This window comes from Macaca fascicularis, chromosome 12, assembly GCF_037993035.2.
Source record: "Macaca fascicularis isolate 582-1 chromosome 12, T2T-MFA8v1.1".
Lineage (NCBI taxonomy): Eukaryota > Metazoa > Chordata > Mammalia > Primates > Cercopithecidae > Macaca > Macaca fascicularis.
The window spans coordinates 35,332,087-35,346,289 of NC_088386.1; the positions used below are offsets into that span (position 1 = coordinate 35,332,087).

Below are 14,203 nucleotides of genomic sequence, written 5' to 3' on the forward strand. Positions count from 1 at the left end.
TTTAGCCATGAAGTTGCTTTTTAGTTAACTACTTTTTCCTTTGTCTTTCATGCTGACATTTTTGTCAGCAGTAGCAGCTAAAAAAGTATTCCACTAACAAATATTTCAAAAGTGTACCATTGTTCTCTCAGTTTCTCAGTCTACAAAGTAGTTTTTGCTCATCAAATATTAATAAAGGATTGGTCAATGTCCTCTTTTTTAAAAAATGTATAAGTTCTGTTTAATCTATGCTTTTTAGTCTCAGCATATACTCAGTTATGAAAAATGTCATTTCACCAATTCAGTGTGTCTCAGTTAGGTACTTTAATTTTCTGAGAGGACAATAACTTTATCTGCTATCAAAGTGATTGTCAAAGCACATGGCTGTTTGCCTAATGGGCATTAAAGCCTACATGACCATCATATTTTTATCCTAGACAAAAACTTTTTAATTTTCTACTGCTCATTTTGTATCAGAAAAAATCTTATTTTTGAAAAAATTCAGAAATGATTGTCTGAGAGTCATGGTTGTCTAACATTTTTTTAGATCAGTTCTTTTTCAAATATTTGTACAGGAGCAGAGGCATTTCCTAAATTTTACACAGAGAACCCAAGTGATCTCTGCTTGGATTTACTTCCTCTTTAATCAGTTCCACGTCTCATTTTCCTGTAGGGAGACTATGACACGCTTCCAAGAATCTCCTGGAATCTGCATTCCATATGAAAACTACTGCTCTGGATAGTTTAGTTCATCAAAGATACTAGTTTCATTCAGAGTACATTTGGGCCAAATTTCAAGTAAGTTACGCTTGTTGTATTGTCTTTGTTATATTCACTGTTAGAAACACCACCACCAAATGTCTTACACATCTAGTATGGATGTATTTTAGGTCAGAGAACTCTAAGAACTCACAAGAGAAATTCCTTTCAGATCTAAGTGTCAGGAAAATTTCAGCTTCCCCTGAACAGATGGTTTGTTCTAAAGACACTGTAAATCAGGTAACAGTTTTCCTCTTTCGTTGACTAAAGGAAGTCTTAGAGCTATGAGCAGCTGTATGGGATGCCATAGTGAGAATTCCTCTGAGTTAATAATAACAATCCTGACTTTATTATATTCCCACACATATATTTTTTCTTAATCCTCAATCTTTAATATTTTGAGAGTATTTTAAGTGTTAGTGAAAACCAGAAATAAAGCTGATCTTAATCTTTTAAAAATATGTGCATGTATATATATATATAAATGTATTTAGACTGTCCTCAGAAAAAGTCAAGACTACTTTTGTTGTAAATATTCTTCTGAACATATTTGCTAGCCTTCATTCATTAATCCATTCACCTGTTCAGAAAATCTTTATAGTTGACCTAGAAAAGCCTATCCCTTTTTGGGAGTGATATTGCAACAGGGAACCAGACTTAGCTCTTAATCTCACAGATTCAAGGGAGCTCATTTTCTACAACTGGCAAATATTATAGCAGACTATTTTTTACCCAAAGTCCACAGCCTTTCAATAGTTCTCTTTAATAAATTGTAAGAAACTCAATAAATTAATGTTGAAAGCAAATCTATTTAATTCAAATAAGCAGTTAATTTAAAAATGAGGCCAACATTTCAAATAAATTTAGCTCATATGCATTCTCCTTGATCTTCTTTTTAACACACTATGTGATTTCACTTTTCTTAATGTATTTTGCTAAACACCATTCAATGCAATGTATCTCAACCAAAATTAAGCTTGATACAATGCCGCCGTGTCTGTTTAAAGAAATGGAAGGTTTATTTCTTGTCAAGTCACTTATGTCTACATTGTCTGATTCGATCAGAATATCAATATCTTATAGCAATGAGTTTGCTTGATCATAATGCTAGCAACATCTTTTGAAATAATTATAAATGATTTATTAAGTCACCTTCAACAGACTTTTAAAAGAAAAAAATTATTAATACAATTTTATTTTTAAAATTTTAGGGGATTTTTTTCCACAATTAATTCCCAATTTTTGTGTTCAGTTCTGCTCATCTTTTTGCAATTTTTATAGTCAAGAGAAAAATAATGAGTTTAGATTTCACATGGTGATGATTTTATAGTATATAAGTTAAAAAATAAGATCATAAATTAAATCATGTAGATTTTAAAATAAACACTTTCTTCAAAGCATTTTTCCCCTTTAAACCATAATTATCAATTCTATAAAATCCATATTTTAGGATTGAAATGGAAAGGGAAGGTATATTATTATAAAATGAAAGTCATCTGTAAAATTAATTTCAACATACATTTACATGTTTATTGTCTTCTAAGAATTTCTATAAAGGAGAAAAATGAGGTGCAAAATAATCAATGAAATAATATGTTTTTCTATTCAGACTCCAAGAGTATACTGTATTCCCTCTCAAAAAACGTGTCTATGTTTTTTTATCATAAGACTGGAATTTGGCAGGCTGTAATCTCTTCAAAAGGTAGTGGAATGGGGTAAAATTTAGGCACTACTACTGATTAATAATATTTATATTATTTAAATTAGATGTATTTGACTGCCCTTCAACCAATTCTTACATACATTTATAAAAGTTATGATTATCTTTTATAGTGCTATTGGAATGGGCTGCCATCTCTTTAACTGGATCCAGAAGGCCTAAGATGTACCACTTGTCAACAGAGTCATTATTGAGATTCTAATTACTGATATGAATTACATCAAAATGTAAGCATATGGCTTGGTATTATTGATTTCTAATAGCAAAGTAATAAAAATAGCTTAATGTCTGTTAAAGGATTTAGCAAATCAAAAAACTTATAAAGCTATGCTCATGCAAATTTACATAGCAGAATGAAAAAGTGCTTTGTGAAATATGCCCTTGCTATAATTTGTTGGAATGAAGTACTGCTCTGGATGCCATAGTCATGAATGAACAGAAACCATTGAAAATGGTAAGACTACAGTAATTACAATAAAAATGACCATTCACATGTGTTCTCATTTGTTTCCAATAAATGAGAGTGTGATTTGGGAAAATAAATCGTATAAACTCTGTTTGGGCAGTCATCAAAAATAGAAATTTGATTGTTAGCATACTTCATGAATTAAGGATATTGAAATGAATTTTCATAATGATGTCTACCCAGTCCATCTGTTATATAATCACATGTCAATTCAAAGAAAGCTGGATTCAACATAAATCAACAGCTAATATACCTCGAAAAAACAAAGTTTCTTGGCATTGGTTGACTGTCCATACTCAATAGCAACGAACAATGGATTAATTTGCATATAGGAAGATATCTTGTGGATTGTTTGGGATGTTACAGTTAGCTTTGTTGTTTTCAATGTCATGACCATAAATGTAATAGAATATTAATAACATTTATACCTTACTCAAAATGGAGGAGAACATATGTTATAGAGTAAGGGTCTAAAAACAGAGAGATACTTACCCAGAGTAATGATTAAACTAACAATATGCAGTTTAATGAAATGTTAATAATAGCTACCATTTATTGATCTATTATTATATTCCAGGTCTTAATGCTAAGCATTTAAAATGTATTATCCCATTTAATCTTTATAAAAACTATACAAAGTAGTTATTAAAGTCCACGCTTAACAAACGAGAAAAATGCTCAGCATTTTCAAAAACTTGCCCAAGTTTAGACAAGTACAAAGCTAGGGTTCAAAGGCAGATTTGGACACAAAGTCAGTATTCCTATTCTCTGTGGTACATTGCCTCTTATCTGAGTTTCAGACGTCTAACTCTCAAATCAGAAAAGGAGAGAAAAGGCATACACATGCAAACAAAAAAGAGATCTTATTTTAAAGCAAGGTGAATATATAAGTATCATACATTTGCTAAAAACACTTGAAGTATCCTAAGCTTCGATTATAAAAGCAGTGTCCAGAGCAAAGAACACAATAGTCCTAAATTAATTACCTCAATGTTCACTGCCCACACTCCTGTATTAAATTCTGGGAGCTGCACTTCCAGAGGAACATTAACAAACAGAAGAGTTGTCATAAAACAAGGGTAATAAGAATGTAATAACCGCTATTAATTATTCTAGTCACTTTCTATTTAACACATGTTATGTGTCTGGTGCTATTTTACACTTTACACAATTTTCTCCCTTAATCCTCCCAAAATTCTTGAAAGCTGGGTATGATTTTCCTGATTTTGCAAGAAAGAAAACCAGAGCTCAGAAAGATTAAGTAACTCTCCTGACACCATGAAGCTAATATACAGTAAAGCTAGAAAAGAAATTCGGTTTATCTAACAACAAAGCCAGGACACCTCCTCTGCTACTACCTTGCAATGTTAAAAGGAATTGAGGAAGTTTAGTATTAAGGAACACAAATACTGGAAGGATTAGGCTTATATTAGACAGCTCTAAAGAGCTAGACTAGAAACAACTGGAAGGGTGTTCAAGAAGAAATATTTCCTGCAATAAGGATTTTTTACTGGCCAGATCAGTTGGAATACATAATTTCAAGTTTTCCCAAAGTCACTTGGTACTACTTTTCCCCATGTGGGCCCATTCCTGACTCTAGGGGATTTTCCTTGTGGTTCTCTTAGCCTAATGTGTTCTTGTCTTGTATCTTTTCTCTGAGGAGGTAGCATTTGAGCTGAACCTTAGTGAAATGGAGCAACTTCTTTGATTATTCTTGGAAAAGTAACCTCAATGTCATTACTCTTTTGCCTCTGCTTATCTATTATTAACCTGTCTTTTTTCCCCTCCTAGAATAAACTTTCCAAGAGAAGAGCTATGTAAGGCACAGAATAGGAAACCAGTGAATATTTGTTGAATACTGAATAAATGTTGAAGTTATTCATGATTTAGATAGAGTGTTATTATAATAAGTTCTCATTCATTCTAAGATCTGTGACTCTCCTTCAGCCTAATAGAATGAAGGCAGGAAATAGGAGAGCCGACATATAAGGACTGTATTGTGTACTCCAAACAACTTAAAACTTTGCACCTCACAGACCTAAATAATGTTTAATAGCACATGTGTACAAACAAATATACAATCATGTTATGGAATTTATTTTAAAAACACTGAGGAATTTTGCAAGATAGTAAGAAGGTCTTAAAGTACATTAATTGTTAATTGAATTCTATGCATAATTTTCAAAATCTGCACACTATGCTCACTTTGTGAGAGCATATACAGGCAACATGGCAACAAGATGCTATTCTTAATGCATATCTACAACAGAAATGACAGTATGATTTAGTACCATAATAAACAATATTTTCTCAATGCATTGGAAATGTTTCAGATAAAGCAAAACATGACACATATATTATCTCCTTTAATCCTCAAAACACACCTCTGACATAGAGTTTCTGACTAAATAATAATTCTCCCATTTTACAGATAAGACAAGTGAAATGTAATGGACTTAAGAAATTTGCCCAAAGATACACAGTTCATAAGTGATGAAGTTCTGTTTAAAATTTAGGTCAGTCTGGCCCCACAGTCTTGCTATCGAATGACACCCATTTCATGATACAATTTTATCCAAAATATCAATAAAACAAAAGGTAACATATCCAATGTCTCCCAGAGTAGAAATGTAAAACTGGACTACATTGTTCCTTTTTTCTTTTCCAACATTTGGGATTTGTACATGAAGAAGTCACTTGTGAGGTAAATTTGAACCACATATTTCCTTTTAGGCTCTAACAAACACTTCAGAAAACTATTATAAGGAAAACAGAACAAAAGCCATTTTTTTTTTTTTTTTTTTTTTGTGGAGAATGAGTGATACATCTCATCTTCCTCTCCTCAAAAGTACTGGGAGGTTTCAGAGGCTGACGTGTAGAAGAGGAAATATCTGAAGCTGTGAGGTTGCCGGGGCAGATCTAGGATCAATGGATAGATGTTACAGGGAAAGATAGTTTGACTTAATATGAAAAATAAATTTTTATCAAGTTGGAAAATAAACTTCCTTGAGACTTGTGGCTGCCACATTAATGAAGAAGCACTTCTAGAGACAGGGAATCTATTGATTGTTAAAGTTACAGAAAAGGGGACAGCAAACCTTTTCTGTGAAGGTTCAGACAGTAAATATTTCAGGCTTTGCTGGGTGTACAGTCTCTGTCACAGTTACTAAAGTCTGCTCTTGTAGTGCAAAAGCAGCCCTAGAGAATAAATACGTGAATGGGTGGGGCTGTGTTCAGGAAAACTTTATTTACACAAATAAGCTAAGACCATATTTGGCCTGTGGAATGTTTACCAACTCCTGTTATAAGATGTATTAATCAGAGTATGCTCATTGCTGTGGCAAAACCTACAGATATCAGTGACTTAATATGGGGAAATGGCAAAACTATTATAGGACCCACAGGCCATCTGCCCCATGGCCTGTTTTTGTATGGACCTTGAACAAAGAATCATTTTTTTTTTTTTTTTTACATTTTTAAAGAGGAGAAGAGGAAGAGGAGGGCCCATGGAGGAGGGGGGAAAAGGGCGAGAAGTGGGAGAAAAAAAAGAAACAGAGACCGTAGGCTACAAATATTGAAATATCTACAAAGTGGACCTTTCATAGAAAGTGTGCCAACCTAAACAGATGTGTCTTGCTGGAAAGCTGTATTCTAAGCAAATGCAAGAATTCAGATGTTTCATATTTTGTAATGCTGAAATCTTTAACATGGGGCCAACGAGTTTACCGTGGTTTGAAGAAAAAGCTTGAGGATAACACAGAGTATGCGTCACTGTCTTATTAAGAAGTGATACGCAGGTCAGCCATGGTGGCTCACACATGTAATCCCAGCACTTTGGGAAGTCGAGGTGGGTGGGTCACTTGAGGTCAGGAGTTCGAGACCAGCCTGGTCAACATGGTGAAACCTCGTCTCTATTAAAAACACAAAAAATTAGCTGGACATGGTGGCACATGCCTGTAGTCCGAGCTACTCAGGAGGCTGAGGTGGCAGAGTCACTTGAACCCGGGAGGTAGAGGTTGCAGTGAGCCGAGATTGTGCCATTGCACTCCAGCCTGGGCAATAGAGTGAGACTCCCTCTCAAAAAGAAAAAAAAAAAGTAATTTTGCTCACATTTCGTCAGCTTGAGATGATCATATGTCTCTGCTTAGATACAAGAGGATTGAAAAATATAATGCTTGGTGATAGCTTTCTCCCAGTATTTACTTTATGCTATGGATAAAGAGCATGAATCTTTCCCAAAATTTAGTTCCCTGTTGCCTCCACCACATAGAGAGAATATGCAGATCAGGTTGAGGCTTGAAATAGATCAAACTGGTAGAAATATATGGATTTATTACTCCTAATTCAAAAATCCAAAATGTTCAAAATCTGAAACTTTTTGAGCTGTGACATGATGTCACAAGTGGAAAATTGCACATCTAACCTCAAAAATCTGAAATTTCTCAAGCTCTGAAATGATGCCGCAAATGGAAAATTGCACACCTGACCACGTGTTATGGGTCACAGTCAAAACACAGGCACACAACACAGTTTATTTGGTGTCCCTAAAAATAAATAAATACATACATACATAAAAGACCCTTCCAAGTCTCCTTAAGCTGTAATCTATCTTTTCCTTGCATGCCCAGATTTCCCCACATAAGCAAGCCCACAAAAATGGCAGGTGTGCAGGCAAGATGCACCAACAAGTTCCCCATGATGCCCAACATGGATACATTAATCACCACGGTTTTTTGCTTACTGTTGAAAATGTCAGAAAGTCCTAGAGATACCCCTGTGGGTAATCGTGATAAGAAAAAGAGAAAGCATTTATGTTTATAGCACAGAAAGTCAAGCTGTTGGAGAAACTGGGTAGCAGCAGAAGTGTGAAACGTCTCACAGAAGAACATGTTAATGGAATGATCACCGTATACGATCTGAAGAAACAGAAAAACAAGCTATTGAAGTTCTATGTTGGAAGTGATAAACAGACATTAGTTAAAATAGAAAAACACTGCATTAAGTTAAAAATGAAGATTTCAATTGCATATGGAAAGAGTGGATCCACCAGCATCACGGTGAACACATGCCACTTCATGGTATGCTGATCATGAAACAAGAAAATATCTATCTCAGTAAACTAAAAATGAAAGAATGCTGAATATTCATCAGGCTGGTTACAGAAATGTAAGAAAAGAAACAACATTAAAATTTTAAAATTTTGTGGTGATAAAGCATCTGCTGATCATGAGAAGCAGACACGTTTATAGACAAGTTAGCCAAGGTCGTTGCTGGTGAAAATCTGATGACAGAAAATATGGCTGAAACATCAATGTTGCTCCAGAAAGACACTGACCACAACTGTTGCAACAGTCCCTTCAGGAGATAAGGATGCCAAGGACAGAATAACTGTCCTGGGATGTGCTAATGTAGCAGCCACGCGTAAGTGTGAGCTTGCCGTGACAGGCAAAAGCTTGGGTTCTCACTCTTTTCAAGGAGTGAATCTCTTACCAGTCCATTACCACGCTAACAAAAAGGCATGGGTCACCAGTTCATTACTGTGCTAACAAAAAGGTGTGGATTTCACAAATATTTTGAACCAGTGGCTCATGCTTAATGCAGGGAAACTGGACTGGATGATGACTGCAAGATTTTGTTATTCCTTGACAACTGTTCTGCTCATCCTCCAGCTGAAATTCTAATAAAAAATAATGCTTACGCCATGTGTGTGTTTCCCCAAATGAGATTCCTTTATCTCAGTCATGTGACCACAGAATCTTTACATCAATGAAGAGTAAATATAAAAACGCTTTTTTGAATGGTATACGAACAGCAGTGAACAGAAACACGGGTGTGGAAAGTTTTCAAGAAAAGTTTAGCATCAAGGATGCTGTATATGCTATTGCCAGTAGTTGGAACACAGTGACTAAAGAAACAGTTGTGCATGCCTGACACAACCTCTGGCTTGTGACTCTTTTCACTGTGTGATGATGATGAACACGGGGATGACTTTGAAGATTTCTGTATGTCAAGAAGAAATTGTATTTTTCCATATGAGAAGAAAAATGATGTTTGGCCCCCTTACATATACAAAAACTATATCTTAAGAGTCTGTCAGTAGATTGGAAAAAATGAATATCAAAGAAGATTTTTAACATTGAGAAGGTGGCTCCAGTTGTTTATTCATTGACTAATGATGAAATAAGTGAAATGGTTCCGAATTAACATGATCATCACGATAGTGATGATAAAGATGACATTGTTAACATTGCAGAAAGTAGTGACTGTAGAATGACATGGTGAAAATGTGTGATTGACTTATTGAAGGACTAGAGGAGCATGCTTTCACAGCAGAATAAAGAATCATATCAATTTATCAGATCGAAAGAAAGACTTCTAAGTCAAAAAACAAAACAAAACAACAAAAAACTCCAAAAGGTTAGTGAGGCAAATTACTATGGAGGAAACATTTTAAAAAGCCATCCAGCAGAACGTCTCCTCATCCTTAGAGGACTCACTTCCTGTTCCCTCACCTACCTCTGATGTTTCCTTCACCTAAAAAAAAAAAAAAAATACGTGGTACAGTAATTTTCAATCAAAATACAGCTCCATAGGTAAAGATTGAAAGCCTGCCACTGCCAGTTGATTCAGGTATTCCAGTGACGCTACTGTGCTGCTTAGCTACCCTGAACACATTTTTTTTTTTTTTTACTATATTAATGGTATGCCACAGTTTTTACTGTTAAGTTCTGATGTGTGAGTAGTATAGAAAATGATTGCTTATTGGTAGCATATAAATTCAGAATCAGGAATGATGATGATGACAAACAACCACATGCTGTCCACATAGGTGACAGAGACAGTGACACCTTTGCTCTCTGATGGGTCACTGTAAATAAACTTGATTTCATCCACAAAATTATTAAAACTATTATAGAAAATTTTCTTTATGTTATAAGTTACATACAAAATATAAATGAAATTTGTGTTTATACTTGGGTCCTATCCCCAAGATATTTCATTATGTACATGCAAATATTCCACAATCTGAAAAAAATCCCAAATCTAAAATGCTTCTGGTTCCAAGCATTTCCAGATAAGGGATACTCAACTTGTAATATCTATGGGCTGGATAGAGGTTGATTCTTTCTGACACACACAACTTTTTGATCTTTTAAAAATTGGAAATGACATGAGAGTTTTCAAAACACCGCACCTAATGACTCTGTCTCATAAAGTTCTTTTGTAGTTATGCCTATATAAAGACTCTCAGCATTATATACTTATATGATAAAATTTAAAAATCTCATGAGACACTTATGTCAGATAAATTAGAAATAATGCCATCTTTTTTTTTGGTTTGGATTATAAAAACACATTGATCATTTGGTTTTATAATATTTCAATTTAGTCTCTGTTTTCTATGTTTTAATTTACTTCATGATCTCTGTGTTTGAACATTAGCTAAGTCAAGCCCTTTTGTGATTTATTCCTAGTTGTTAAGCTTCTAAAGTTCCTAGTAACAAAAGATGGAAATATAGTTTTTCAAAATAATAATTTTCATCATGTTATTATTTCAATGCTTATTTTCATAGATTTTACTGAAAGAGAAAGAGAGAGGGTGAGCAGAAGAGAGAGACTGGAATTTGAAATAAATTTTGCTAGTTGCTGTAGTAAACATCATTAAAGGTGTGAGAGACTAATTGACAGGAATTTAAAAATGAGTCTCCATTTAAAGAGAAAATGGTGTAATCACTCCAATAATTAAATAAAAGTGGGAGTAATAGAAGCTGCAGACAAGTGATCAACAAAACAGCTAATAAATCAAATAAAACCAAGGGATAATGAAAAGGACTGAACAATAGGTTAAGAAGAAAAGAAAATAAGCTGGAATTAATCTTCAGGATTTCTCAAGACAACAAAAGCAATAACAAACACAACATTATTGGCCAAAGTTACCTTTAAAAATAAGGTTCAACCAATACTTTATTTTAAATAACCAACACTGGATCTGCATCATGCAATAGGAATATTGATAAATGGCACTATTCCAGGGTTAGCTGAATTCTTTGAAACAGTAAAAAATGGTAATTAAGCTAAATCTAGAAACAGCTTCAAGGAAGTCATTGTTGTATTTCTTAATTGTTTTTTGTTTTTTGTTTGTTTGTTTGTTTGTTTGTTTGTTTTTTGAGACAGGGTCTCTTTCTGTTACCCAGGCTGGAGTTCACTGGCACTATCACAACTCACTTCAGCCTTCATCTCAAGTTATCTTCCAACCTCAGCCTCTCAAGCAGTGAGGACTACAGGCAAGTGCCACCATATCCAGTTAATTTATCTTTAAAAATTTTTGCCGGGTCAGGGTCTCACTGTGTTTCCTGGGCTGATCTTAATAGTTTCAACGTGTATGGACTGTAACATTTCAGTTATCGACATGAAAAGATGTTACCATTAATGTTGGGTAGTACAATACTTTAGTCAAAATAATTTTCTGGAAAATCTTTCTTGAGCCTGGTTTTCTTAGATTTTTTATGTATTATATGAGAAACTCCAGAGAGAGTCATCAGGTAGTCAGATACATTCTTTTATGTTAACCATTTTTTAATAATGATGTAAGAGTTAATTTAAACATTAAATTAGTAAGTTTATTAGGTGGCATGAAGCAGAGAGTCAAACAGCTGAACATATCTGAGTCAACAAGTAAGAACTTTAACTCTGTTCAAGTGTACTGAAGGAGAATTACTAGGTTTATTTTTATTTTTAGTGGACTCTTACCTCAATTGAAGTACTCTCTGATAAAGCTATCAGTGCTCTACACACAGGGGCCCTCTGAGGGAAACATTATCTCTTTTCTCGTGGAAGAGGATTATGTAGTCTCTTTGAGACTCAAGTTTTTGAAGATACTCCCTTTTTTCTTTATCAGTATGTGCTGATCACTTCTAGACACCATGGGTTATATCTTCTGTCTAGGAACATGGCATCACTCTATTTCTGATGGTGGAAGAAAGCAATATAATGATTTGTGTTGTTTTTATTAGGTTACATTAGAAAAATTATAAAAATTAAAAAATCTAAAATTGATACCATGCTTGTAACCTTTCTGGCAATTCCTCAAAACTTTGTAACAATTCTGGGCCATTCTACCCACTGGCAATGTCTCTTCCTTAGACATCTCTTGCACTTTATCCCTTAAAAAGAGAATTTACCCTCTCTCCCAAAAAGAATTAAGAATCATCATCATTAGCTAAGAAAAAAAGTTCAACTTCAAGCATAAAGGTCAACAGACACAGGAACCTAGGATCTGAGACAGATTTACCTTAAAACCTTCCTTCCAACCACCTGGAAGAAATCTTTGTAATTTTACTGCTTTGACTCATCCTCTTTGTCTTGTCTGTTTATGATAGAACAGAATGTCACATTTGTATTTTACACAAGACATCCATGCTTCTATCTTGTTTTGCTCACTTGTGATGAAGGCCAAATTCATATCTATGGCCGATAATAGTCTCTTCCAGTTCTTATCCAGCAGGGAGTTCAGTACCATCATAGGCTTTAAAATCCTATGCCTGGATCAATGAAATTATACAAGCTAAGTGACTCAAAGGGATCTTTAAGTCAAACATTTGGAAACCAAAATCCACATGGTTAGGAAAGAATATGATACCATACACATATTCCCTGTCCTCATCTGCAGATGGTTCCCTTGCATGCTAATGGTTACCCCCACCTCTCTGCCTGAGAGCATTCTCTGCTATAGGGTCATAAACACAGAGTGGGACAGAATTGTTATGTAATTAACACAGGGCCTATCTGAGACCATGGCAGTTTCATTGTACTTTGACCTGTATTTAGCTTCAGTCATTATGCAGCAAAACTTCTGCCATACATTTCTACTCTCCTCTGTCAGTCAAAGCAGTCATAACCCAGGGCATATTAAAGCAATCATAGAGCCAGTGAGTGAAGAGACTCCGTTTCTCAAAGTCAGAGAATCTGTGCCCACCTTTATTCTACCTCTCCATGTTTTCTTAGATTCCATCCAAGTGAAATAATTGCATCCATGTCCTTGACTCAAGGTCTATGTTTTGGAGGAAATACACCGAGCGGATCTGAACTCTGTTGTGTCCTTTCTGAGATAAAAGGGTTCCAGGGCAGAACTGGTGAATCAGTAGCTTCCATGATGCTGAGATCCTGACTGATGATCACTTATTTGGAAACGCACCTTAAGCTGTGTATTATTTCCTTATTTTTGGCATCATTTCTTTTCCTCCAATAATTCCATAGGTTTTCTCAGAAAATAAGTTTGGGAGTTTGTTTTGTTTTTACTTTCTATTTTGGTTTTGCACAGATAAACTTACGTGGGCCCATTGGATCGTGATGGAAATGTATCAGACTCCCCCAGTAACCAGTAACTATCAGAGAAGTCTGACTTTCTTCCTCCGTTGCTGGAGTAGCCAAAGAATGAAAATAACTATTTAAAAATAGTACAAACAAAATTAAAAATATAAGCTTTAGCATAATGATATTTGCCCATAATGTATCTCATTGCAAAAGACTCTATAAATCAAACCTGAATATGTAAAGGCTAATTTTATTAAATGTGTCCGTAAGAAACGATGTGGGGAAATTAGAAACATGTACAGATATTAATAAGTGCAAAAATAAGAGACAAACAGAAGTACCATATGAACACCTACTATATACATCAATGGACAAAATTTCCCTGATTCATGGGGAAGTTATAAATCTCGTGGGCACAAATACTTTTACCACTTTGACCTACGTAGTTCAGAGCCAGGGTGGTGTTGCAGTTAAAATGACACAGCCCATGAAAACAGAACAAATTCAAAATAATTCAGGCTTTTGCCTGACTTGTACTTCTTGAAACACCATGAAGGTGACAAATAGTCCAGAACATTGGTTTCTAAATTTCTTTTTATTTTTCTCTGTCTTCGACAGGCCTACCAAATTCCAATATTTCCCTCATCTCTCATTTCAAAGGCTTCTCTGTATAAAATACCCATTCAGAACTCCTAACCTATGTGTCTTATATTCACATATTTCCTCTCCTCTTGATTTTGCTTTTGTTTTCACTTTTTGGTTTTGAGAAATTGACTAGGTATCTTTGGCTGGGGTTGGCAAATTTGAGCTGGATAATTCTCAATGGGTATAACATGTAACAGCGCTCATTTAAGTATTATCCTTATAAAAGATTATACATTGTAACATTTAATTGCTCATCTCCTCAATATCTGAAATTTCTAAACCTATCACATTCTTCCATTGATAAGTATAAGAAGAGGGTA

At 34.6% G+C, this 14,203-nt stretch overlaps 1 long non-coding RNA gene across 1 annotated transcript; it reads left to right on the forward strand.

Moving 5' to 3' along the window:
* The first annotated feature begins 650 nt into the window (after window positions 1-650).
* LOC123568066 (uncharacterized) lies at window positions 651-11,213 on the forward strand. Its single transcript, XR_006691295.2, has 3 exons — window positions 651-777; window positions 2,572-2,685; window positions 11,100-11,213. It is a non-coding gene; the product is annotated as an uncharacterized lncRNA (long non-coding RNA).
* The last annotated feature ends 2,990 nt before the right edge of the window (window positions 11,214-14,203 follow it).